Genomic DNA, 14,815 nt, shown 5'->3' with positions numbered 1-14,815 from the left:
GTTAGTTACATAATTACTATATATATTACTTTAATATTTTTAAAGCTTTTCTAACACTACACAATATATATAGCGATTACAATTTGCAATACTATATGTCGTGTGTAGAAAGACTATAGAGTAGGTGAGTCTAGTGTGTATATTTATTTCTACGTACAGCGGTACATACCAACAAGATTAACCGACTCCAGGGCTAATATACGTTATTCTGATAACTCACAGCTATTCCCGCCTATTCGCAGGTGCTGATGTATTTGTATTGGTATTGGCTCTGTTTCCGCACTGCGTGTTTTTCAGCGGATGCAATATTGCGCAAATTACATATTCGACTAGTTTCGCTGTTACCCTCGCACAATTGAACGCTTGGCAAAGTTTTCGGCACAATGCACTTTGTACACAAGAACTGTGAACTTTAACTGTATCGCGATTAACCCATCATTTGCCAATTACGCACGCTAGTTCGATGAAGTGATGCGTGTGTTTGCTTTACGCCTCGATGTTCACAATGGCGCTTCTTTAAGAAATCCGCGCCCGTTAAGCCGCAAATGTGTTTTTGTTGGCGTTTTGTGAAAATTGCCGCGCCGTGACAATCATATATATAACCTGTTCAAACGATCTGCATGTTCTCAGCACTTTTCGTTGGTGACTCATGCCCCTGTCCTGTCTTCGCGTGATTCTGTCGTCGTTGGCAAATAAGTGTGTGCAAATAATAGGATCTGCTCGAGATACTCGGAAGTGTTGCTCGCTGCAAGGAAATGAATATGAATGTTGAAATCGGTGACGGTGCATACTCTTAATCTGATACGATATCCATATACGCACCCATGCACAGTACGTGACAAAATGACAATTGCTGATATATCTCATACAGCTCATATAGCTTATGGCTGCACGGATTTTCGGTCTTCGGGACTTTCGTCAACTTAGGTCTACTGGTGTAGCCCCTTCGCTCCCGCTACAGAGAAGCGGGAGCGAGTGGGCTACACCGGTAGAGCTACCGTCAACTGTGCTCGTAAACACGTGCTAACTTCACTAGCCATTCGTCAATGTTTGAGATTGTATTCTATATTGCCGAAAATAATCTGCTAGTTTACTTGCCTTTAAATTGTTAGCAGTGGTCATTTTCTAGACAACCCGTACTTACCAATCATATTTTCGAACGGAATACGGTGAAAAACAGCAATTGTTTGCTCATGCAACAACGACATGCATGCTGTGATATCATATACACATAAACTGAAGCTCTAGTATCTCTCTAGCTCTAGTCTGTAGCTCATGGTTTATGTGCCATTAATAATTTGTTGGAAGTATTGTACAATATCTAGTGATGAGACAATTATGTAAGATAGAAACAGTTGAGCTCATCGCTAATAGTCTTGAGTCTAGATTCGATGGATCCAGATGGTGAGATATGATGCGTTGAGTACATCTGGAAGTTATTATTTCAGGAGAAACCTATTATATATCATATACCTATATATTATCAAATCTGATAGTGTGTTATCCCCCGTGTTATCCCCTGAATAAGTCATGGCCGGCACCCTGCATGCGATTATGATGCAATATGATGCAATTACTATAAAAGATCGCTAGGCAAGAAAGCTCGGCCGAGTTACATGGAAATTTATAAACGCCCGTTGATATACCTGTCTGTACTGTGCACAGCTATAGCTCTATTGTTAAAGTCTTTTTTTCGTCGGCAGGTTTTTTTTACGTTTATCATATATAGGTTGACGTTGCTGCAAGATGTGTTACAAAACTAGATCTGCTGTGTGCTATTGTACGAGTTCTCCTATATCAGTCGATGGTGGACTGTTACGACTATAGTAGATTGCAATTAGAGCCAGATGATAAACTACTTGAGGATTCTACCAACGTGAAATGTTCCGTGCTTTAACCGTTTTCGCGAATATAATGTGTTAGATACACTTATACTAAATTGATAAATAACATTTTTCACATTCTGCAGTTGTACCCCGCGTTCATATGCAATTTAAATATCTTTTTATCGACTTCTCCCTGAAGAATCGCCTACTCTAGTGGGGGAAATGGAATATTCCACATTTCACACGTATTGCGCGTGCTGGCTATAAATAAAAATCACTACTTATGATGTAACTGTGGCGCGTTTCGATCCCTAAAATCAATAATGATTAAATAACGAGGGTATACGGGCCTAGGAATATGGAAAGCAAGTAGTGTGTTAGTTGTGATGTCCTTGCATGTCGTTTAAGATGTAGGGTATGGTGTGAGTGCGTGGCTGGTATTCAACTGGATATGGATTTTGAAAAACGCAGAAGAAGAGTTATGCATAGTTGCACGTACTTCCTATGGGGCCAGAAATACTAGCATCGTATCATCCGAAGGCAGGAAGTGGTCATATGGCAGTAAGTTGACCTACTCTTACACCCCGTGGTGTAGCGTCATGAATGAAGATGCTGCCGAATATTTAATATCTTTATAGGAGATGTAACATTATTTACAATGCAAGTATATCTCACATTCAAATTCTAATTCAATTCAATTTCAGTTTAGTTTAAATTTAGGTATCACGGCATCACTTCATTAAATATATTTATTATTGGCACATATGATATTTCTCCAGAGGACATGCATAACATAATCGAATGTAAGAGCATCAGGCATGCATCCTTACATTTTTAGCAGATATGATAGCAGCAGCTTTATCATTATATTCCTGGCGGATACGAATAGGGCTTATGGCATCAAATTTCGAGCTGAGATGACATTGCATTTTTAGCAGATGTGTCATCAAATTTCTGCCACATGTCCTCCGTGCAATTCCAATTTCAAGCGATATGCCACGAATCTCTCGTGAATAGATTATGACATCTTTAGCAGATATGTCATCAAATATCAATTAGGCATGTCATCTCATCTTTAACAGTTCTCTAAAAATTCTCCACCAGATTTGTCCGGAGCATCACATTCGCCATCTTCTCGTGGCATTTAACACATTAAACATTTAAACATCGTTTGTGAATGCAGAGTAAACAGAGCTTCTTTAGCCTGCGCTGGGGTTGAACCTTGAGACGAGAGAAGGTTTGGCGGTTCCGTGAGTCACGCTGGTTGCAGCAAGGGCGTGCTTAATAGGCTGCCTGCTCGAGGCATACAGCGCTAGTCAGCACAAAGACGCCTATTATTGAAGGTGGACTTCGCACCGTTATGTCGCAACACTCAAGAGACTGGCGAACATGCGGGGCGTTATGAAACGCCGATGTTTACCGAAAAGTGTCTGGCCTGTCGATCTTTACCACACGGCGTGTGCGCAGCGCGTGCGTCATTAAGGTGCAGAGTAAAGCTAGTTGGGAAACCCGAGTCGATGATTCACATAGACACTGTAAGGTAACAAAAAACGGCAGGGCAGTTGACGCTTGTTAGCCGATCGTGAAGCGTGTATCATCTAGACGATATCGGATGCGCAGGGCTTTTTTGTGCACGTGTCCGCCTTTCTTGAGCAGATTTGTCGCTTTTGTTTGCATGAGAGACCAGCTTACGTCAGTCTATTAAGAGTCGTATTTCTGTACATTCATATTGTGAATTGTGAAATACGCTCGGTATTCTTGCAGAAGGATAATCTTCCACGTGAGCAATGCCATGCGATATTATTACATGTTTATAAGATTCGTTAAGTCAAAGGATATGCATCCAGTCAACGGATCGTTATGGTTATGGTTATTATTCATATTGTATTTTTATGGATTCTGTGCATTGATCTTTTTTTCCCGTTTAGTTCTGGAAAATGTAAAAAGATTTCCATCAGGGTTCATAGAAATCTTAGTCTTATTATTTTACTCTGCAGGTTTATGAGTGGCAAATATATAGAAACACTTATTACTGGCTCTTTATTCTTAGTGCACTTACCGTTCGTCTCCATTTGGATGCAATTTCTTTATTACTCATGGGCTGTAATCCATAGATATATCTAGTAATACACTATATTGATATCTGATACACAATATACCATATAGATATCTACTAATCAACCTAAAAGAGGTGTTGCTATGACACGTCTATCTATCTGTAAACGGTATTGGTTGTCTTTAGATGTGTTTACCACACCGGGCTGTGTAATAATTTAATAGCTAGCTACTATTTTTCTTGTATTTCAGCCATTGTCTGCGCTGCCACGCTAGATGAAATACGAATTTTAGCTCATTGTTATTAAAGTTTTATTATTTTTTCTTCTCTAAGAACACAATTTAATGAGGTGATCGATTAAACATCGTCACTTTTATCCGTACTAGTGTGATGCGCCTCCAGCAGAGAAAAGGTGTGAACAACTATTCTTCCTTGTAATCGTACTGTTATTTGATCAATTTAAGCATCACCAGGATTTTGGTCATTTCCGTAAAACGTTCGGAATTTCAATTATGATATATAAAATTTCGATAAGCTCGCTTTCAGTAAACATCTTTGTTATTTGAAAACCACATTGTTACAAGGGCAAGGTTCATAATTCTTTCAAGGTTTAGGTTTAAATGCTTAGTATTATCTACGACTATATAGAGAGCTATCCGTCTTTTTTTGTTGCTAAAATGGTCAGTAATCATATTGAGGATAATTTATCAATACTTATACCTGAAAGCTAGTCAGTGTTCATATTCTTCTCCTGTATCTTACATCTTGCCTTTACAATACATGCGTACGTGCGGGTGTCCTGTTCCGTTATTGTGTTTCACTTAACACAGTACAGCACAGGTAATTTGGCTAATCACTATTGCCTACTAAGGTGAACTGTTTCCCCAATTAGGATTTTTTAACATTCTCATAAGATTCCCCATCATAAAAAAATGATGGAAGGCAACGGAAAATTGTAAATATTTTTCATGGTGACGTTTAGCCCTGCACCTATAGCATAGACCTTATAGAATATAGCTATAGTTTAGACCTTGCATGCTATAGGGATCTGTACAATTTATTCAACCATCCGAGAGATCTTCATGATACGCTGAATTACTGCTTCATGCCTGCATTTCTTGTCACATATAGAATTTTAATTTGTGCCTTTTAGCTCAAAATAACAAACCACATGCTTGGTTCTAAGGTGGTAGGGTTTTGAGTATTGGCCACAAGTAATTGGTGTTGGCCTTCTGTAGGCGCAGGGCCCATGGGGTTAAATAGGTTCTACTGTCCCAAGACCAGCCCTAACGCGACAACTGCTATTCTAACAAATACATTTAACGAAAATTCTGATTCAGCCTTCATATATATATAAGACAACTAGGAGACATGAAAATAAGACGTGAAATTTCGTGGTTATAAAAAAACAGCTTAACCACTCCCAAAATAAAATAAAAGATTGCTTGGCAAGCTGTTTACCCAAATCGTGTAATACTATCAGCGAGACTTGGCAGAGAGATGCGCCAAGTTATGAGTTGGACGATGTATGGTGCGACATTTGGGGTCAAGTGGTGTAGATTAGAGAGTACCGGATATGGACAGTGTTTATAACTTTCACTCATGCATCTTTATCATTTTGCGTTACAGGGTGTGTAACTGAAGGTATACTCGCGCCAATTATCCGTCACTGCGAACACACGACATACGACCTGCAGGGACAAGTTTCCGAAGCTCTTCATCTATATCTATAGTTGTTGCCCCTGAAGGTGAGTGATTGTTTTTTATGTCATCGAGCTTAGAGTAAACTGTTAGGCATGCACATTGGTTAGCTGTTCAGTCGTAATTGTATTTGTCCGTGAGATTTACTTGTAAATTCGCATCATTTCCTTCATCTCCGTAACTTAGTTAGGCAACAGTGGTAACAATGAGTCCTTCAGTAAGTGATACATGGCCCCACTCCGGCTGATCTGTTATATGTGTAGACAGTGTAAGCTAAGCCAGTGTGTAGATAATGTATGTGTGTAGTACGTAGGCAATGTGTAGTACGTATGCAATACAATGTGTAGGCAGTATGAAGGCTGTGTGTAGTTTGAATGCGCAATGTGAAGACTTAGTATTGGTACATATAGCATCGAGCGCAGATCAACAGTGCACGTTCAGACTGCGAGTAGACAGTGTATAGGAGGGAGGGGTCGATGGGTGTGTGTGGGGGGATACCGTGTGTACAGGGTGTAGGGTGGGGTACCGTGTGTAGGGTGGGATACCGTGGGTAGGCATTGGGTATGCAGTGTGTGTAGGATTCCGTGGCCCGTGGGTAGGCTGTGTGTAGTCTGTGAGTAGGCAGTGTGTGTGTAGGATACCGTGTGTAGGCTGTGAGTAGGGCTGAGAGGGTCTATGTCCCCCAGGGTACTGCCGGAACGTACCTTGGGTACGGTCCGGTATACCGGAACGTACACTCTGGAACTATATCTAATATGCCGGACCGTACCTCGCCTACTAGCTCCACTAACTAGTCTAAGAAGTCGCCTACGCCTACTCCCTAACCCTAACCCTAACCCTAACCCCAACCCTAACCCTAACCCTAACCCTAATCCTAACCCTAACCATACCAAATAGTGACCAGGGTACGTTTCGGTATACCGGACCGTACCCAGGGTTCGTTCCGGCAGTGCCATGGGGGACATAGACCCTATAAGAGTGAGTAGGCAGTGTGTGTGTGCAGGATACCGTGTGTAGTCTGTGAGTAGGCAGTGTGTGTAGTCTGTGGGTAGGCAGTGTGTGTATATGATACTGTGTGTAGGCTGTGGGTAGGCAGTGTGTAGAATACCGTGGGTAGGCTATGGGTAGGCTGTGTGTGTGTAGGATACTGTGTGTAGGCTGTGGGTACTAGGCAGTGTGTAGAATACCGTGGGTAGGCTATGGGTAGGCTGTGGGTAGGCAGTGTGTGTATAGGATACTGTGTGTAGGCTGTTGGTAGGCAGCGTGTAGAATACCGTGGGTAGGCTGTGGGTATGCAGTGTGTGTATAGGATACTGTGTGTAGGCTGTTGGTAGGCAGCGTGTAGAATACCGTGGGTTGGCTGTGGGTATGCAGTGTGTGTATAGGATACTGTGTGTAGGCTGTTGGTAGGCAGCGTGTAGAATACCGTGGGTATAGGCTGTGGGTAGGCAGTGTGTGTATAGGATACCGTGTGTAGGCTGTGAGTAGGCAGTGTGTGTGTAGGATACCGTGGGTAGGCTGTGGGTACTAGGCAGTGTGTGGGGGATACGGTGTGTAGGCTGTGGGTACTAGGCAGTGTGAGGGGGATACGGTGTGTAGGCTGTGGGTACTAGGCAGTGTGTGGGGGATACGGTGTGTAGACTGTGGGTACTAGGCAGTGTGTGAGGGGATACGGTGTGTAGGATGTGAGTAGGCAGTAAGTATACTGTGGGTAGGCAGTATGAAGAATATACCGTGTACATATTGTGAGAAAAAGGAGTGAGTAAACTGTGAGTTCACAACGCATGGGCCATAGATATAATATACTAGTTATGTTAGTTAAATTTAGTTAATATGCCTACTATTATACTTGGTCTTTCTACACACAGTTATGGTGTATAGCGTGTATAGACAGACAGGGTGTAGAATTTAGTTGTTGACTTGCATGTCATCGGAATCATTTACTGGAAATCACGACAAAGCACGTTTACTAAATCGGTATATCGGTAAAATGTTCAATATTAGCTTGTGAAAAAGAGTTTGACAGGGCAGGCAAGATGCGTAGCATACCCAGTTACGTTTGATAGAGCTTGTGCGTGCTATATACGGCATCGCCCGTGATCTCTGCCACGCATTTAGTGTGTATACGTACGCAAGGTTGCTCTGATTGATTCGTCGTTCTACTGCGTGCTATTCTTGCGTGATGCGATAAGAAAGATGGGGGAGAAATGCTGGCGTCTCGGTAGCAACGCAAATTGCTCGCGCCTACTTTTTTCCGCTCTTTATGCGGCGACGACGACTTCTTCTTTCAGCCGTGAATTCTTCACCTGCGCGCGCCGTACAAATGCGAACTTAATATGACGATTTCGATGGACGACTGTCGCTGACGGTGCAATGATTCTACTGTCAGTAGCGACGCATTGACGCAGTGTATCGGCTGTATCGCCGCTGATAATAATTAGTTAACGTTCTCAAAGCGTCTGCTCCTTTACTTCGCTGAGCCTGATATCCGATCCCAGCTTCTTCCTTTAGGCAAGCAAAAACCCTCGCAGCCGCTGCTTCAAAGAGAGCTTTATATTCCCCGAGCAACCTTTCTGTGCATCTCAGAGATTTTCCGAAGTTCTTGATCAGCGAAAATAGACCTGCGCGTGCATTCCTTAATTATGGTTGGCCACAAAGCCGTCGGGTAGGCCTCAAGCTTTTGAGTTTTTGTTGTTTCGGCGAAGATGCTTTAAAATAGCCACATTTAGTTTAAGAAAGAGGATTACAGCTCTGATACATTCTTTTCACATTGAGAGTCGCCGAGAGTTACTCGAATCAATAAAATAAATCTATTGATGGCGCGATATAGCACTGCCTGTCATTGAAACTTGGCTGACTGCTTTCTCTCGCACGGTGTGTGTAGTGATCCCTCATTTGATTTCCGACGCTGATAGTGTTGATTATGCTTGTACAGCGCACCTTCGTTATGAGAAACTGATGGCTTCGGTCGATTCCTTTTCATTCAGCGCAAAGATTGCGAAGGAAGGATAATGTAACGACTAAGGTAATGTACTTCTGAGTAGCAGGGATTTGATTACTTGATGCGGTACAGGCAAAATATCTAGCATTATCTGGGTTTTTTTACATGTGTACGTTGAAAGGGATTCCAATTGCGTCTGCCGTTGCACTCCGCTATTGAAAAGACAGATTTAAAAAAAATTGGAAGTTGGGCTTTGTGTTACGCGAAAGTCGGGGTTGAAAGGAAAGATTTAGCTTAGAAGCTGGGCACATGCTCTGATATTCTTCTCATCGACATACACGTACGTGTGAAAACTAATTTAGTCTCTAATAACAGATCTCATTACGTAGGTGAAACAGCCTGCGGGTGCTGGAAACAGCCTGCCCGGCTGATATTCACACAAAACCCCGTGAATATGTCTTGTTACTTCAGACGTCATCTGTAGACGCCATTGTCCGTCTGTACAAGAGTCAGGATATGCGATTTTAATATTGTTGTCTGTATAAATAGAAAGAGATTATTGGCTTCATGTCGTGACAGGATGGCAGACCTATAAATATAGATACAACGCTAATAACTTCTAGTAAGCGTTGCTTTCCATGCACTTCCATCGGCCAGCACCTCTATATTTTTGTGTATAGAATTACATTTAGCTATATAGCCATGACACGGATAAAAACGCACGAAATAGTATGTTTAACGGACTAACGGTAAACATCAATTAAAATTAAACCTGAAATTAATTAGATACATAGTTTCTCTATCTAAACAGGTTTTCAAACTTTACACACACACTCACGCACGCACGCACGCACGCACGCACGCACGCACGCACGCACGCACGCACGCACGCACGCACGCACACAGACACACACACACACACACACACACACACACACACGCGCGCGCGCACGCACACATATATATAGCATTCTATAGTTTCTCCTTCTCGTCTGTACCCCTTCACCTACCATCTCCCCCTGCTCTGTCTTTGTGATCCCTTGTTAGCTTCTTTCAGACTTCTTCCTCTCCTCCAGCTCTGTAACCTTCTCAATGTTCTTGACCTCCTTATCATTCACATTATCATCTTTTTCTGCCTTCTCTCCCTGATCTACCTTATCCACTTCTCTACTTCATTCCTCTGCTCCACAACCTTCAACTCCAGTGTTGGTATTTGGTACAACTTCAGCATAAGACGGCACCTATAGAAGATGTAGCTGTAGGGGGTTGTAGAGCTTCAATTATAGTGCCAGCGTTACGCCTGCGAGAACCTGCTAGCTCGCGTGGGGGGGGGGTAGTGTCATTGCAGAGTTTGGTGATTCCAGGTTACACATCAGTAAGATAAGGTAGCTCCATGTTACACGTACGTCAGGAAGCTACGAGCAGTTTTGGTACTTCGGGTGCTAAATACATGCTTTAACTCATACCTTTTTGTATAATATAAACGAAAAGAAATATATATTTCGTAATAACATAACATCATTCATTCGTTCTCCGCGTGATAAGGGACAACATACATATAAGACGCGACAAATATATATATATATATATATATATAAGATGCAGCAGATAAGACACCACGGATTTAGTTCGATCAAAAGACTTTATTGGCATCTTATATATAATATAAGATAGATTACTTATGATTACAATTTCATCTTGCTACGCGACCCGTTTTGAAATCATCTCAGTGATTTAGGTATATATAGTCTGCATGATCTATAGATTCCTCTTGTCGATTGTTCCCGTCTATTGTTTGGTGCAGGCACTGACTTGTTTGTTTTAGCTACTCTTCCATATTGCTGTGGTATTTATATAATACGAGCTCGCCAAAATTCAATGATATTATTCGACAGAATCTAAAATTAAGCGTAACACTGCCGTGCTGCTTACACGTGTGGGCATAATTAAAAAGAAAACTAGAGCCATCTATATAGTCGAGTGAATTAGTTTACTGCTTTTAACGCGAGTTCGTGAACTACCATGGATGCAAAATAAAAACAGTATCACAATATAAGGTTACTGCTCCTGCTAGTAAAAGGTAGTTGCTCACCTCTTTGTATTAATTGTCATTTAATGATGACTCAGTAAAAACTATGCAATTATTATGTCGTTTGCTTCGGCGTAAACGGTTCTCTGTATTCATTAGTAAGGATTAGCTGCCAGTGAAACCTTGGGAGTTTGGCTAAATTTTATTTCTTGTTCGCGATTTATAAAAACGGAATTGACCAACTGTTTTTTGCGGTTTACAGCTCCTAATCATGGACTGACTATAACAACTAAATGCTATGTAGGTACACGTTATTGTGTATACTTATTTCATGTACACCACATATTTCAGGTAGCTATGAGTAAGTTTGGGATAAGCATCTTGACTGTTATGTACAACAGTTATGTACAACACTGTGATTGTCAAAAACTTTTTCATATTCATTTCCCAAGAAAGTAAGAACAGTGAACAAGTAGGACTATGGATTTGTAGTCAGACATAATTCGCTTTTCAATATGAAAAATATTACCGTGTCATTTCATAAAAATCTATTCACTTCTATTAATTAAGTGTGAATTTGCAACCCTGTAGATACACTGACCCTCTCTGTGAATTCGATGAATGGATTCTTCAGGAGATGGATGAAAAACGAGAATTTCGTTAATCATGTTGAAACATTAAGAAAGAATGTGGTAACATTGATATTGCTTTGCTTTATTCTCAGTACTGCTGAATACCAACGGCTTTTCTTGGACAATGAAGCTTTGTTAAATCTGGTTATAGAATTATCGGAGAAGCGCATCAATTCTTGATTATATATGATAAAATAGTGGTTATATTTGTGGTAATAATTATGGTTGTAGTCTTATATTCGTATGCCACACCAACAAACCAATCGTACGTAGGAAAGTGTAATACAATCTAGATACCTCTACACGTGATAGCACATACTGGACGGGTAAAACTTCTTATTGAGCTCCGAGCTTGCACTACGGTGTTGTTGATAAACGATAGAGGTAGGGTACTGTGTGCTAAAAGTATGTTTCTTCTGCGATACGTTATTTTGATTACTGATATGCACACTGAAAAATTTCTGAATGCACGAAGATTTACTTGAACCCATATGTGTTTTCGATAGAATGAAAATGCCACATGAGAGTTTTGTGATCAGATCCAGAGACACACGACCAACGAGGTTAAATATTATGCATTTACTACATTTTAACTTCTGATTTGATGTATGCATCAGATAAGATGCCTGCTGTGTTACAGTAGTAACGTCTTCGTATCGTCATAATCGTCATCGCGCCCACATACCTGCGTGAGCTTACGGAAATATGATTTATAAATCTTCCTCTATCACAACTGTAGGTGCGGAAAAGGTGTGAGTACGCGTTCATCTCAGTCTCTCTCACTGTCGGGGAGTGTTTCGATGTTTCAACGAATTAAACACGTTTCCCGCTTCTTACTACGTCTGCAGCAATTTCAATAATTTATTTTCTTACATTTTATCCATTCTTGTCTGTTTAATTATTTAGTTTTTACGGTCATTACAAATTCTTCTGCAGGAGTATCCAGTGTCCGATATTTATGGAGAAACGACCAAAACCATTTCAATGCGTATCTCAGTGCATAACCATTGATCATTCCCAACTCTGTAAGGCGACTACCAGATGTTTTTTTTGTTGCCAGTGCAAAATATAATGGCAATGTAAGAAAGCTAAGTGGAAATAGTCTATGGGAAGTAGGAAATAGCTAAGTCGCTACTGGAATAGCCGACATAGATAAGCATATAAGTACTAATAAAAAGAAAGCTTTAATATGTCATCCCTACCATCTCTACGTCACCATCGGTTAGCAATAGCTGCTGTCCGGCCTACAGATAATAATGCAAGGGACACATTACCTCACCGCGGCTCAAGACATTTTGAGGTGATTTGAGAGGGAAAGGGATTACGCATTGCAATAATGAAAAGATTCGCCCAGTGAACAAAATAGAGATTATGCTATTATTTGATGGGACAGAGAGAGAGAGAGAGAGAGGCATTTTATCATGCTAAAAATTTTATCGTAAGAATGCGCTTCTCGTATAAATCCGCTGCAATGTTTTAAACTTGCACTGACCGCTCTGTCTCACCACGGAAAACGACCGTGCCTTGAATCTTTTCAAATAGACATTTCTGTACCGGACACGCATACTGTCTTATCAACTATTATCCACGCATTTTCTCAGCGTTCTATCGCGCACTACGTATTCCGCGCATGATCTGCCCTGATTCTTTCTTCTGCGATTGTAAGTACGTCGTCAACTTTCACAGATACGGATATGCATGCAAAGGAAGTGTGTGTCGCACCTCTCGGGCACGTAGACGAATATATCCTTTCAAAAAGGAAAAGCAAAAGATTAAATTTTATGATGCCTTGGCGTGTTGCGCCCACCCAGACTTCCGCTGCGCTGCACGTACCGGGGCGGGTCATGGCGAGTTAAGCGTGCTTAGAAATGCTAAACTTCTTACGCTACAGTAGAGACAGAGCTAGCCTGTATCGTGTGTTAACGTCACCCACGCGTCGCCCATTGTCGGCGGCCGTGTAGAGCCGTTATCGTCTGCTGAGACTGCACTTTCACCGTGATTCTTGGGAGTGCATGCACATGCATTGCAAGCGCTTTGATATACCGCGGGTAATACTCGTCGCTTCTGCTCATCTCGGTGATTCCACTTTACAAATTATGTAAATATATCTGTAACGCCTGGAGTTTGAACCTCCACGCTCGGATAGCAGTGAGCGTCTAACGGGGCGTGCCACTCCTACGTGGTCAGATTCAGCTGTTCTTTGTCAACGAATAGGAATATTAGTATTGAACGTTCGCGTTATCCTGATTTCCTTGATCACAGGAGGAGACTGGTGTCAACATGGAAGAGGAAGGCTTGCGGAGGGACGAATGCGTTGGGGGAGAGTATTGGGGAGTATAAGGGAGATTGGGGAAGAAGAGCTAGCGAGGTGGGCGAAGATGGCCTAAGAAGCGGGAGGACGGGGCTGGAGACGGTGAAGAGATAGACAAATGGTAGGGGACGGACGAGAGAGAGAGGGGGAGAGAGCAAGAGAGAAAGCGAGAGCTCGTACGGACAGGGTACGGAGCACAAAAAAGTTAAATGGTGCTGAAAGTATGAAGAAAGGTGGGAACGAAAATAAGCGTGGGGATGGGGTGAATGAGGACAGGAAACGCAAGGAGGCTGAGGACGATAGGAGGTAAGTAGTATAAAAAAGATGGTGGGATAGAAGAGTGGAAATAGTTATGAGAAACGGGAGAGTTGAACGGGTTGGGGATGTGGGGGCGGAAAGGGTGCGTAAGAAGGTTGGAGAAGGTACTGCGGAACAGAGGATAATGAAATGAAGTAGGGGGTGATACTCCATTAGGAGTAGGATTAGGGTTAGGGTTAGGGTTAGGGTTAGGGTTAGGGTTAGGGTTAGGGTTAGGGTTAGGATTATCAATCATTAATCATTGTGGAGAACCTGAGATGTTGAGCGCACCGTTTGTGCGCGGTCGTGTAGCCGCTGCTGCCGATTTCAAGGTCAAACAAGAACGTGACGATAACGCTGACACTGAATGTGAGGCGGGCTTCTTTCTAAGAAGGCTTACTTTGCTGTTGCCCAATCAAATTTGCGGATTGTCGTATGTTAATTTGAGACTGGTTTAGACCGGTTCTGTTCTGCTGAGGCTTAGTGGCATTTCTGGCTGGAAGTCGACTGTGCGAGTAGAAATTGTGCAAAATTGAAAGGATTTGGCTTGATATTGCCAGTAAAGGTATGAAACTTGTAATATTTGAAGGGTTTGATCTGTGACTGACCGCGGGTGCCAGTTGAGTAATTGTTTAGCCTTCCGTGTATATTGGTAGTAATTTTACGGTGTTTTTCTCTTGTTTATTGTGTTCTATTACTGAACTTTCGTGCATTTGCAGTGACCGCTTGGAGAACGGTATCAATGTATCGACTGTGTCTCTGGCTCAGATGTTAGAAGACGTTGATGTAATCTGATACAGAAATAAACAAGCGCGTTCAACTTCCCGTGATCGTTCAAGCCAACAATTCCTTACAATATATACGTATATGTACGTATCAGCTCAAATTTATCTCCTTACGAACAAACACGTACGTATAAAGTTTACAGGCGCTGATTACGGACGTCTAACCACGACAGTCGGACGCAGCAAGCGACTCATACCTCGCCTACCGACAGCGACACACCTGCCAGGTACGACACA

General features: G+C 42.0%; 1 long non-coding RNA gene across 1 annotated transcript; it reads right to left on the bottom strand.

Annotated features, from left to right (window-relative positions):
* Nucleotides 1-8,813: 8,813 nt before the first annotated feature.
* On the bottom strand, nucleotides 8,814-14,784 carry LOC106808653. The gene is made up of 3 exons (XR_001393798.1): nucleotides 14,697-14,784; nucleotides 10,386-10,388; nucleotides 8,814-8,825 (listed from the first exon to the last, which is right to left on the bottom strand). It is a non-coding gene; the product is annotated as an uncharacterized LOC106808653 (long non-coding RNA).
* Nucleotides 14,785-14,815: the final 31 nt, after the last annotated feature.

The sequence above is a fragment of the Priapulus caudatus genome, unplaced genomic scaffold (genome assembly GCF_000485595.1).
Source record: "Priapulus caudatus unplaced genomic scaffold, Priapulus_caudatus-5.0.1 Scaffold292, whole genome shotgun sequence".
Lineage (NCBI taxonomy): Eukaryota > Metazoa > Priapulida > Priapulimorpha > Priapulimorphida > Priapulidae > Priapulus > Priapulus caudatus.
Note: the sequence above shows the minus strand (reverse complement) of the source record. Positions and strands in the feature narration are given on the sequence as shown.